The sequence below is a fragment of the Furipterus horrens genome, unplaced genomic scaffold, assembly GCF_987537825.1.
Source record: "Furipterus horrens unplaced genomic scaffold, mFurHor1.1.pri manual_scaffold_5, whole genome shotgun sequence".
NCBI lineage: Eukaryota > Metazoa > Chordata > Mammalia > Chiroptera > Furipteridae > Furipterus > Furipterus horrens.
The window spans coordinates 160,193,350-160,206,959 of NW_028327175.1; the positions used below are offsets into that span (position 1 = coordinate 160,193,350).

The 13,610-nt window shown below is 42.5% G+C and overlaps 1 protein-coding gene across 1 annotated transcript in view; it reads left to right on the top strand.

Moving 5' to 3' along the window:
- Positions 1-545: 545 nt before the first annotated feature.
- The window catches only part of MACROH2A2 (macroH2A.2 histone), a 46,336-nt gene continuing 33,271 nt past the window's right edge, over positions 546-13,610 (top strand). The window contains exon 1 of the mRNA XM_090278133.1: positions 546-931. The gene's annotated coding sequence lies outside the window, so the exon portion shown is untranslated. The remainder of the gene's footprint in view (positions 932-13,610) is intronic.

Consider the following 13,610-nt stretch of genomic DNA (forward strand, 5'->3'; position numbering starts at 1 on the left):
GCTTCCAGTAGGAATAGAGCAACTACTAATCCCATTATCACCTCTTATATTGTCCACCACACTGCCATAAAAATATATTTTCTAGAAACTAATAAAAATTGGTCCTTAAGACAATAGCCACGCATTAATCTCAAGAGCTGAGATATTACAAATTAACATACTGTAAAGCGACTTAATTAAAAATTATGTCCATGCACAACCTTAACCACCAAAACATACATCTGCAACTCCCAACATTATGCAATGCTGGATTCTAAATCGGTCTTAATTTATAACAATCCCACAAGCATGGATATAAATTCTCAGTTCTTGTGGCTGTGGCCACCCTATGCTATCGTCCCAGTGATGGACACAACGTTAACGTGTTGTTATTTAAGGACACGAGGCCATCGAAGGTGACATTTTTCGCTTTCACCTTCTAAGGCTTTCCCCAGAACTGCCCGATGATCGCCCACGCCTTCTTCCACCAAAGGTGGATCCTGCAGACTGGATCACGACCATAGCGCCTCTGTCCCCACCTCTGGGAAAAGCCTGATCCTAGCAAGTGGCCCTCGGTGCACCCAACGGATCCGCCAGCGACGCGGAGGCCGCGCGGTTTCATCATTAATGCTCCTGAAGGACAATAGCTCATCAAGCCTCACCGAAAGCCCTGGACCCGTCGCGGAGCCTGGGCTGGCGGGGGATGAGGCTGAGCAACTCCTCCTAGAGGTGGTTATGTGGAGAAGGAGCAATCCCTTCTCCCTCCTCCTCCTCCCCCCCGCTACTATCCGCGGCCCTGAGAACTGCTGCTTGCCGCCATTGACACCCACAGATAGAACCTAAAGAAAGGCAAAGAGTCCTGCCCGGCACCGGCGCCGCACGGGCCGAACCTGCGCGCGGGCAGCGGCGCGCAGAGGGCACCGGGCGCCCGGAGCAAGCGGCGCAGCACCAGGTGAGCCAGCCATGGCGACGGCATTATTGTTCGGGGGTCTTCGGGGTCTGGAAACAAAACCGGCCGCGGGAACTGTGCAGGGGCCAGAGAGAACCCCTGCCTGCCCCGCCGCCCAGCCCCTGCGGGTGCACCCGGGATAGTCGACCCTCCCCGCAAAAAAGAAAAAAAGAAAAATTAATAAATCAAGCAGCCCAACTTGCTTCCTCGGGAAATAAAGGGGGGTTGCTAAAGAAGCGGTAAAATTCCTGCGGCCGGTGAGGAGCCGGGGGCATCTTGGACGAAGAGGGAGGGAGGAAGAGGGATGCGGGGTTCAGCGGTGGGCCCCGGTCGAGGCTGGAACCGGAGGGAGTGGAGAGCTCCTGGGGATGCGGAGTTTGGGGCGCAGAAGAGGGACGAGGGAGGCGCCCAGCCGACGAGGGGGACCGGTACGGGGATAGGGGGCTGCGCAGGGGCCGAGGGAGCCCGGAAGGGCCGTTCGGGGGCCTTCCAGGGTGCCCGGGCTGGGCGCCGGCTGCTCCGGGCTGACAATGGAAGGGGCGCGGAGGCGCCAAGGCGGAGGGAAGGGACTGGAGCCCGGGAGGCGAGGATGCGGGGAGCCGGGCGCCCCGAGCGCCCGTGAGCCGGGGCCGGAGCGGAGGAGGGCTCGGGACCGGGCACTCCCCTCCGGTTCCCTTTCCGGGGCGCCCGGTGCCGACGCGCGACGAGCTTTCCCCGGGAAATGGCGGCCCCTGCGCGGCTCGCTTGGGCGACCCCGGGTTCCGGCTTTGCGCGGGAAAAAATAATAAAAATAAGGAGAGGGGATTTAAAAGTGAAGTGGCAGCGACGCAGGAACGGGCTGCGCCGGGCGCCAGTCGCGTTGCGAATCGCGTGCGGGGCGCGGCGGGCGGGGACCTGCCCTGCCTCCCCGGGCTCCCAGCCCGCTCTCCAAACGTGCCCTAGTTAAAGCCTCGCCCGCCTCCGAAATCACACTCGTGGGTGTCTTTTCCCGCCTTTCCTCGTGGGGGCGCCCTCTGCTCCTGCCCTCTTTGTTCCAAACAACAATGGCCAAAAGGGCATTGAGCCCCAAAAAAGCCAAATGCGCCTCCTCCCGGGGTTTCCAGTCATTGATATGGGCCACCACGGGCTTGATTTAGGCGCGTTCGCCGCCGGGATTTATTGGTAACAACTAATAAAAAGAGCAAGAAGAAATGGGCTGAGAAACCATGTGTGTTTGAGGCGTTGCAGCCGTAACGACGCCTCGCAGGCCCTATGGGAAAGGCAACTCCAGTGTTCCAACAGACCTGGTTAACTGAGGTATCGGTCCAACCTCCCTCCAGCCCAGGGGAACTCAAAACAAGGCCCTGGTCTAAGCCCCTCTGGACCTCAGGAGCCCATTCCCTTAGGGGCACTTAATCCGCCATAGCAAATGGTTCCCTTACTTTTCTCATTTGTGTTTCTGTCGTGCAATTGTACCCTCACTGGGCTGCACAGTTGCTGAGAGAAAAAGAAACGTTCATAAAACGGAAATGTGTCTTCGTTTGTATGGTTTCTTATCTAGAACCAGTTCCTTTGTGAAACACAAACTAAGTTACTCATAATTCTCAGTTTGTCCATATTTAATTGAAAGTTACCTCTTACCCCCACCCCCAGAAAACTGTTACTCGCAAATAATGTTCAGGATGCTATGATTTGAAACCACACTCATGGATTTTTAGAAATACTTTAGTTCAAGATTATCATATAAATAAAGACACTGCGTGGAGGAAAATTATCTAGAATCCTGTAATCCACACCTTTAAAGTCTGTCCTGTCTCTAAACCTCCTTTTAAAGGTATGCCCGGATCTCCACTGCAGGTTTTTCTACTGTTACAGTTTGTGCTCACCTGAATCCATTTATCGCCCTGCTTTAGACATTATTAATGGTTTCCTCTATTTCAAAATTCTGTAAAAGAATGTATTTCCTTAGATCCAGAATGTTGCAAAGATTCTGACCTTCCTCATCATTCTATCGTCTGTCTAGTCCCCAGGAATTCTGAGGCGCCTTTAGTCTGCAGTTTCCCAGTGGGTAAGACACCCTGCCAGCTATTGTCTGAGGCAACCAGGTCTGTTTTCACTGCCTCCTGCCAGCAAAGCAGGAGGGAATCCTGTCTCAGGCAACTTCAAATGAAAGATATCTCTAACATGTTCAGGGGGAGGGATGTCCAAGAATTCAACCAACTTTCTTAAGAATGTTTTTCATTCAAGAAATAACCTCAGAGTTAGATGCAGTCTTGGCAAATGCTTTTTGAAAAGTGTGTACTGCACAGAGAGGAGGAAAGGACTTACGGTTAGAGATCATTCAAGCATTTATGGAACACCAATTATTAAACAGCTCTGGGTGAGGGAAGATCTGCAAATGTGAGGTAGTCATGGGCCTGCTCTAAGAGAGCTTTCAACCCCAAGCCTAGGAGATAAAATATACAAGCAGGTAAAAGGTAAAAAGTTATTAATATTGGCAAGCGAGTGGGAAACAGGTACTTTCATATTACTGCTGACAGGTGTGTAAATTGGTGTGGCTAATTTGGAGGGAAGTTTGGCTCTGAAAATTAATAATGTGTACATTCTGTGACCCAGCAATTCCATTTCTTGGTATGTATCCTAGAGAAGCAGGCACACGCGTGCACAGGTTATGTAATTCCTTTTAATTGTGGAGTTTTGGGTAGTTCTGAAATTGAAAACACCTTATTGCCATCAATAGGGAATAGCTAAGTAAACTGGTGCATCTATGTTCTGAAAAATTAGGCGGCAGTTAAAAACAATGAAGTAAGTCTATCTATAGACTTGGTGACAGAAAAGTCACCAAGACACATAGAATTAATGAAAAAAGCACAATTGCAGAACCATACGCACTGTATGGCACCATTTTATAAACAAAATAAAACTATGCATCCTAAAAGTAAAAATGCATACACAAATGGATAGAGGGTGTGTAGAACAAGACATCCACTAAGAGACAAAAATTGGAGGAATTGTCAAGGGGGCATTTAGTAGTATCATTATTCACACCCATCTATAACCATGGTTATAATATCTGAAATTTGCATTAATGTATAAGTTGATTGGATAACAAAATACAATTAACAATTTAAAAGTGACTGATAGCTTGTAATAAAAGTCACAAGTAAAATACTACAACAATTTTTAATGGGAGAAGAGAATTCTAGGCTGCAAAGAATGGCTAGCCCTAGGCTTCATAGAGAATGCAGCTGGATTTGGTGGGGGAAGGGAAAAGGGGACGAGGCAGGTAAAAGGAAGCCTGATGCAAACTCTGAGCTCTAGCTCGCTCCTCTTTCTTCAACAGGTTTCTGTAAATTCCCTTGCAGGGCTGATTTCTGCCTTGCCCTGCCAAGGTTCAGATTGAGGTGTGAACTAAATGAACAGTCCGCAATTTCTTTCATTGCTATGGTAATATAAATATCTTAAAGTAGTTTTAGAAAGGGAAAAAAGTGAGCCAGTAGAGGATATAAATTCTAACAATGGTATTGGAAGGTAGTGATTTTTAAAGGGAATGTAGTGAAAACTTGAGGATGGGGATTTTTTTTTTCCTTTTGGATGCACTCTGGGATATATATTGGAAATTAGGTTCGAGAGAAAGATAAGTATTGAGAAGATAATTCATTTTTCAGCAAAAAATATGAAAAGGAACCCAAAAGTGCTTTTGAAACAAATGTTTAAGGCTGGTGTCATTTATTTATTCATTTGCTTAAGGAATATTTATTGAATGCCCATTGTGTACATACACTACGCTAGGGGCCGTAGGGAAGTGAAACCTGCAACAGAGTGTAGTAAAAACAGCCCAGACCTAGGTTCCAGAAGTGGAGGTGAGCGTGCTGGTTCCACGTCTGACCTTACACAGACTGCGTGGTCATCCACAGTCTAATGATCACTGCCCCTCCTGTGCCACACCTTTTATTGTGGCTAAAATTAGGACGGGAACTAACCGACTGATTGCTCAAGTCCCTTTCAACATTGGATTTATGATTTTGTGAAATCCTGTGATTCTAACATTGCGAGGATTGTGAATTCTCAGGCAGATGGAATTTGTGGAATATAGGATTACACGAGGAAGGGCCCAAAAGCGCCCAGCCTTGGGACAAACAAAAGTATTCGCTGTCATGAATGTTCTCGGTAGATTATGTGTCTCTTCGAGTTTTTACAGTTAAAACTTCATTATCATCCCTTTATACAGTTCCTAAGATCAGTGATGTAGAAAGATGTTGCTGAGTTTTAAGTCTCGTGTTATTAAACACACAACGTCAACACTATGATATTAAAGTCCAGTTGACCCTTGAACAACACTGGTTTGAACTGTGGGGGTCCACTTATACACGGATTTTTTTTCAATAAATACTGTAAATGTATTTTCTCTTCTGTTGACATAAGAACGTCCAAAGCTGTAGAGAATTTTTATAAGAGTTTATTTGAGCCAAACAGGGGACATGCCTGGAAGTAAGATCTCAATAGACTAAGCAAATGCTCTGGTCACACTTCCTTATGATTTTCTTAATAACGTTTTCTTTTCTCTAGCTTACTTTATTGTAAGAATATAGTATATACTACATATAACATACAAAACATGTTAATCAACTGTTATCAGTAAGGCTTCCAGTCAATGGTAGGCTATTAGTAGTTAAGTTTTGGGGAATAAAAGTTACACATGATTTTTTACTGTGCTGGGAGGTCAGCGCCCCTAACCCTGGCATTCAAGAGTCAACTGTAGTCTCTTTTGAAATGGAGGGACAATTTTAGCATTCGGTAAAAGTAACTCTGTAACTGTCTTTTGTGGAAATAAGTCATAATAGCCAGTGTTTATTAAATGACTGCTACCTGCCCAGTCGTATTCCAAGCATTTGATATATATTAACCTTATTTAATATTTTTAAATATATTAAATAAGACACTTATTAAATAATACCTAGTGGTATAGGTAGATACTATTGTTATACCCACTTTACAGAAAAAAAAGGTTAAGAACGTGCCCAAGGTCACTTACCACACAATTGGGGGAGGGGGGTTGGAGTTAGGACGACTCCAGCCCAGGCAACCTTACTTCTCAGCCCTATGTCCTTATAACCCTGCACTGAGAACCAGAAGCTGCCAGCATTCCAATGACTCTCAGATTATGTTCATTTTAATATTAAGCAAACTTGTATTTTTTAATTCCTTATTTGCTTCACTGTTTTACCTATGTCAAATGAAAGATAAAGAGCATCAGATTGAGCCACATAACTCTGTGCTTTAAACTGTCTTGTCATAAAGTATTAAATAAGATGAATTTGGTGGTTTCTCTGCGCCTATAATGTTCATTTATCCATCTCACCATCCATCATACTTTGCCCTATTTATTTGACTGACATTGCCAATTTGGACTTGGAATAGAGTAAGTAATTCAAGTCAGAATTCTCATGCTTTGACAGAAATGTGTGTGCACATATGGGTAGGACTGCCAGCTCAGTACAGGGACATTTACTTCAGATAATTCTGTGATGTCAGAAGAATTACCAGAGCAACCATATTGTTTAGCCCAAAATCGCAACACATGGCCTGACCAAAGATTTGGGGGTTGTTTCTGGATGAGAGGCAGCCCTGATGATATAGTTTAGATGCCTAAATTTGGGATGTTTCCATGACTACAGGACAAAAATATAACAAAATAAAATCAAGCTTACCCTGGAAAACCCAGGCCCCATGTTAACTGGCCTAGCCCTTCTAATGGTATATACACAGAATTATGTAACTTGGGTTTTGTGCTGCCTTCGTTGTTCAATAAAGCCATTAAAGTTAAATAGTGGTGGTAGACTATGAAAAGGTGAATTCCAGCAGTTTATAAAATACATAACGTAAACTTTTAGATCAGATGATAATTCACTGGGTTTCCCACCAGAGTGCTAAACTTCCAAGCTGATCAGTCTTCCAGAACTTCATTGAAATCAGGTGTTGCCCCCTTGCTACTAAAGTGGATTTTCATCTCAGCTGCTCTGTAGTAAACAGTATAGATTATTGTCTTGGCGAGAAGAGATAGTCCCATAAACAAAACAAAACAAAACAAGAGTTCTCAGGCCCAGTTTTTCTTTTCTACGGAAAGCTCACCTACCCAGTTGTTCCATTGCTATGAATGTAAGTAACAGAAGGGGGGAAGAGGTCAAAAGGAGGGGCATTTTGAGCATCTTCTTAGAAAAGTACCATCTTTCAGGTTGCAAAGGATGTCAGAGGTCAGCTGGGGCAGTGGGTATCAGCTGGAGCTCCATGGAGCTCAGAGTTCCTCAGAGGCCCGAGGTGGGAAAGGAGGGGACCAAGACTTTGAGGTTCCCAGGCACCTCCTCACTCCAACCAACACAGGGCCCTTCCTTCAGTCTGTTTTATATATTAAAGCTCCTAAAAGCTTTTGTTTGAGCAGAAGGGAAGGTCTTAAAAATCAGCTGATTTGCTGGTCAATGCATAACTGGACCCCCCCCCAACCCCCACCACTTACACACTTTCTGGTCCATGGCACCTTCCCTTCTACCACCATGAAATGACAGATGAAATGACATGGTATGGCTAGTGGTTGCTTGGTGCAGCTGATAACAATGTGCCAAGGCCCAGGGGCTGTGGCGGACCCCACACAGCCATGACCATGGAGCAACATGGCCGGTCTCTCGCATAAAACAGTACAGCTGAAGCCACTCCCCCAGTCGCTTGTCTCCACAGTGCAACCACTGCCTGAGGACTGACAATAAGGAGAGCAGGGTAGGGAGGAGCAGGCAGGTGGAGGGATGGAGAAACAGGCAGCGCTGCCTCTGCTTAGGGCACAGTGTGTTCTAGCTTTAAGAGCCCACAACCAGTCCCCACTATGGACTCAGCTGCCCAGAAGTCATGGGTGCCTGGACTGCAGCCCCCTGCAGCCTGGTACGGGTACACTTATTCCCACCCCCAGAGGGAGCTCCCATATCCCTGAACTCCCACCTAAGAAGCTCCTCTTGGCTCAGACAAAGCCAGTCCCCAGCTCAGAGAAGCAAGACAGGCCACTGTTTATACCAGTATATCTCACTAATAATTTGAAACTTAGATGTTGAGGAAACACAATAGCTTGCTTACGGTTCCTATTTGCCAATTCCCAAAAAGCAAGAAGACAAGAGACCAGCCTGGACCTGATGAAGGGTTGTTTTGTTTTTATTTTGTTTTCCATGAATAAATTGATTCAGGAAGGCAAACCAGTTCATTTTCTTCTGGAATGCATTACTATAACTCATATTCAAGGAGAACTAAAGTTATTTTTAATTCATTCATTTATGTTCATTTCTCATCCAACTAGTACTACAAGTGGTCAAATATATTTATAGTAGAAACTACTGTAAGGCTAATAAAAAGGAAAAACAATGTATATCAACAACTTGTACTTTTCTCTTAAAAAAATACTTTAGTTTGGGTTCAATGAAGACAAAACATGTTGAAAGCCATCGCATACTGCAGTTGCCGCAGAAAGCCTAACTCCACCCCGTATCATGTGCTCCCATCCTGCGCTCTGCTGCCCTCTGGGATGCCCATCCCCGCTAAGGGCCCGAGACAGCCACACATTCTCTGCCTCTGTATTAGAAAGAATGTGCTGGCAGTTGAGCTTCCCACTAGATTGTTCCAGGACATGACTTGAAATACTTTCTAAAAAGGGAATGATTTGTAATCCAATGGTATAATTTAAATAAATTGGGTTAATGCTTGGTTCTAACATTCATGGATAGTTAATTTGGTTAATTTGATCCGCATGTCATTTTGATGAAATTGCATTTGATAGAGCTCTTTACATTATAAATTGTTAATGTACTTTAACAGATATGACGATAAAATTATTGACTATTCTCATTCACTTAAAGTTGGCCTTGGAAGAAAATGGTTTGGAAAGTATTACTTGTGCAATAATGATTTGCCCTTGGAGTTCATAAATGGAAGTGTAATAGAGCAAGTGATTTAGCTAGTATTACTGAAAATGGTTTTTACAGCTACAAAATAATGCTAACAAACTATTATTATTTTAATACAGCACTTGGGGTAAAACACCAAAATATATTAGAATTCTATTAGTTGCAAGGCTAAGAGATTTTTTCATACCCTTTAAAAACCTATTTCTACATATAGTTAATATATTTGTATTGAAATCCCTTATGTCCTACCTATTTTTATTTTATCTCATTTTATTCTCCCAAAGGGTAATTTTCAACTGACAGAGTAAAGATGCTTCATTGTGGTGTCTACTTCATTTTTTCATAAATATTTACAATATAAAATATTCTGAAGCAAGATACTTACTATACAGATTAGGGAAATATTATGGAGGCTAAACATGAATAAATTGAATAAATTTAAACAATTTTAAAACGGTGCATGAATCCATTAGGGGATGACACTATGAATTTCATGTTTATATATGTTTCAGAAAGCAGTAAAGTCCTTTTTAAATTCATTACATCATTAAAAAGCTATAAGTCCTGTTATTTCTAGATTTAAGATAATGTATATATGAAAGCCTTTTGATTTGTATACTTCTGAAGAGATTGGTCTCAAAGAGAACTTTAAAATAAGCTGTCTTGTAATTCCAGATCCTTTGTCTGGGTGGACCATCAACCTAGCTAAACCTCACCTATGACACACTGGCCTATAAGCCAGGTTCCTCATCTCAAGTGATTGACTGCTCTCTCTCTTTTTTTTTTTTTTTTTTTTTTTTTTTAAGCCACTTTGCAGAATCTTGACAGCAGAAAAATGGTCATTTAAATCAAAATTGCTGATGGCTTCTAATGAACCATCTTGCTGATTGGCTAGAATTTGTCAAGTTTCTGATTAGTTAACATTTAATAAAAATTTCAAGAAATTTTTTGAGACATAAAAAATGGTTTATTCTTTACCAGCTCTTTATGCTTGAGAAAGAATTTAAATTAAAAGAAAATACTGGTATAAAGAAACTATTTTGTCTTTTCATGCTGTTTCCCACCAACAGCAATTCATTCAGTCACAGCAAATGCTTAAGATTTTTCCTTTCTTTTCACTCCTCCCTTCTTGGATTACAGTGTAATTTTAAATATTGTTTACAGGAATATTATACGCTATAATTATACAAATACAGAGACACTGAATTTGATTTTATTATATTAATTAGTCTTATACAATCTCTTGATACAAAATTTTATATTCCTCAATTATCTCAAGACCAATTAGTTTCCATTGACTCACCTGGTAATGAAAGTGATCTAAATTTTTAATATGACATTATTACTCAATTATGAAACAGTTGAGCTTTTTCTCTTTGCCAGCATACTCATTTCTAGGCTAATTCCCAAATGATGTTTGTTAAGATGTTAAATTAAAATGACACTTTGTTTCCAGTTCAAAATGTTGGCCTGAACACGTGTGCTTTCCATCTCTAGGGTCCCCCCCAAATAATGGTGAAGAAGCACAAAGAAAATAAATACTTAAAAGGGGCAAGGGATGGTATTGGTCATCAACAGACGGGGGGTTTCAACAAATTTCTGGAAGATTGAAAGTGCATAGAACCATGTAGACACTATCACAGGGAAGCCACAACTAATAACAGCAAGAGGGAGCTGCACTGAGGGTAGGCAAGGTGGAAAATGGGGAGTCGTGGAAGGTCTGTCTCCAGAACAGATAGGTGAATTGGCCTCTCTCCCTCCCCTACTCCTAGTAGTTTCTGACACTCTCACATATCTGGCATTTATCCCCAAACTAACAATCTGAGATTTCCTCTCTGAAGCAATTGAATAGCTATAGGGCAGGTCTAGAATTTGAAGGATGGGTATGGTTCCATACAGTAAAGCTCCCTCATTCTGGCATTTGGGGGCTCGTAGTTCCTAAGAGGGCACTCTAGGGTGATGCCTGCTCATTGGCACCCCCTATACAAGCTCCCAGGGACCATGCCTACCAAATAATAGCCGAGGAAAACTCTCTGTCCACCTACAATAATCAACCTTGTCTTTTGTTCTTAAATATTAACGCACAACCAAAGATCACCAGGCATTTAAGGAAAGCCAACACGAAAGAGAAAAATGAGAATACATACATAGGACAACTGACTGGATAAAACAACTTAGAGAACAGAAGACAACAAAAACATCTTAACTAGTTTCAGAGAGATGGAAGATATGGTGGTGCGTTTATAAAAGAATGGATGCTATGAAAATGGAATGAAGGACAAGAAAGGTCTTGGGTATTAATAATATGATTAGCACAATTAGATAATAAAAGAACTGAAAAAAATTGAAGGAAAAGTATGAGATTTCAAAGAACAAATCAGAAGACCCAACATCTGGTTTACAAGCATCCCAGTAAGAAACAAATAAAGGGAAAAGGAGGGAAGAGGTGAGGTAAAATAATCAAATACCAAAACAGAAAGTTCCCAGAGTTGTGAAAGAAGTTAATCTCAGAACAGGTTTATCTCAAGTGCTGAGCAGGATGAGTGGAGTGAGGAGGATCTGTACCTAGACACATGCTTGTGAAATTATAGAATGTAACGGCAAAGTCTGAGAATTTCTCCATAATGCAGGATGCTAAAAATAATGGACCAATGGCTTCAAAATATTGAAGCAATATGATTTTGATGCTAAAAGTTATCCCACCAAATTATAAGCCAAAGATCACTCAATAAAGACAGTTCCCTTTTGTAAGAAAACAAAGTTTACTTCTCTGGATTGTTTCATGAAGTGGAGACCAAGAAAACAACAGAGAAAGCCAGAAAAGAGGAAGTCATAGGGTCAGGGATGAGCAGGGAGGACAGTTCCAGGATGACCACAGGGTCGGAGCGCTGCAGGATAAACGTCTCTGGGCAGGAAGTGGCTCCCTGCGAAAAATAATGCAATTGAGAAGCTGGGTGATATTTACAGTATGGTAAAGGCACGTTTCTCTTTGGTCAACAAGAACAAAGAAAAACACATTTGATCCTCATTATTCACAGATTCTGTATTTGTGAACTCACCTACTCGATAAAATGTATTTGTAACCTCCAAATCAATACATTAGCCATGGCATTGCGCTGTCATTCAGGGACATGCACAAAGCAGCGAAAAGACTGAGCCATCCATCGCACAGCTTCCCAGCTGAGGTCGAACGAGGCCACTCTGCCTTCTTATTTGTCTCCCACTGTAAACTAGTGTCCTTTTCATGGTTTAATGTCACGTTTTCACATTTTTGTGCTTTCTGTTGATTTCACTGCTTAAAATGGCTCCCAAGAGTAGTACTAAGGCGCTGTCCTGTGTTCCTAAGCACAAGAAGGTGATGTGCCTTCTGGAGAAAACACACTAGAAAAGGTTTGCTCAGGCATAAGTTATAGGGTGATTTGCCGTGAGTTCAATGTTCATGAATCAATAATACATATTAAGTAAGGTGTCTTTAAGTAGAAACACACATAAAACAAGTTTATGTATTGATCCATTGATGAAAAAGTTGTGACCAGAGGCTCACAGCAATCTAACCCTGTTTCCCCGTAGGAGAAATAGTCACTATTCACCAATTTGTAGAACAAAACTACAATCTTCCCCACTTATCAGCTGGAGGTACGTTTTCAGGACCAGTGGATGCCTGAAACTGCAGATAGTACTGAACCCTATTTATACAGTAACTCCCATGTACCACTGTCCGTAGGTTCTTGAAAACTGCAACTTGTAGGGCAACGACTGTATAATGAAACCAATTTCACCAGAGGCTACTTGATACAAACAAGAGTTAAGTTCCTACAGCATCTTTCTGGTCACAAAAACATCACCAAACTTATAAATAAAGACCCAAAACACTTCTAATATTAAACATTAAAATAAATGTGAGCTCCACATACATTTAAGAAAAATCAATGAAAGCAAGTCAGATAATTATTTTCCAACCTGCTTATTCCAGTTTAGGGCTACAGGAGGCGGAGCCTCTCCCAGCAACCCGCGGCAGAGGGCAGGCCCCTTACATCACAGGGCGCGTCACACCCACACCCACTCGGACAGGAACAACTTAGACACACCAGTTCACCCCACATGCACATCTTTAGGATGTGGGGAGAAACCAGAGTTCCCTGAGAAAATTCAGGCAGAAATGGAGCAAACATGAAAACTCCACAGACAGTGGCCCGGTGCTGGGAATTGATGCTTTCCTCATCAACGTTAACAACAAAACGATGTTGAATCAAATGACATTATTCAAGGACCTGTGAACTGTGGTTTTTCCTGTACATTAATACCCTCGCTGAAGTCTTCGTATAAGCTCAGTGCTTTCTGACGCAACACGTTGCTGTGAGTTGCGACATGTTTCCTGTTCACGTCTTCCATCCATAAACTTAATGTCATTTCCATTCTAACTAAGCACTTGTGTCCTGTGGTGGTAACTTTTGCAGTTTGAGGTCTGACAGCAGAACTGGCACGAAGTTCTTTCTCCTTCACAATTTCCCTGATACAAGAGTAGTCCTTACCAAAGATCTTAGCAACCTTAGCAGATGATTTTTTCTCTTTCCTGAAGTTGAGAACTTCCACCTTTTCACTTAAAGGAGGTACTTTACAGCTTCTCTTTGGTGTATCCAAATTGCCAGCATCTCTACTCTTGCACTGTGGGGCCATTAAGTAAAAATAAGAGGTATTTAACCACAAGCACTGTCATACAGTGACAGTGGACCTGAAAACCAAGACAGTGGGTCCTACCTAAC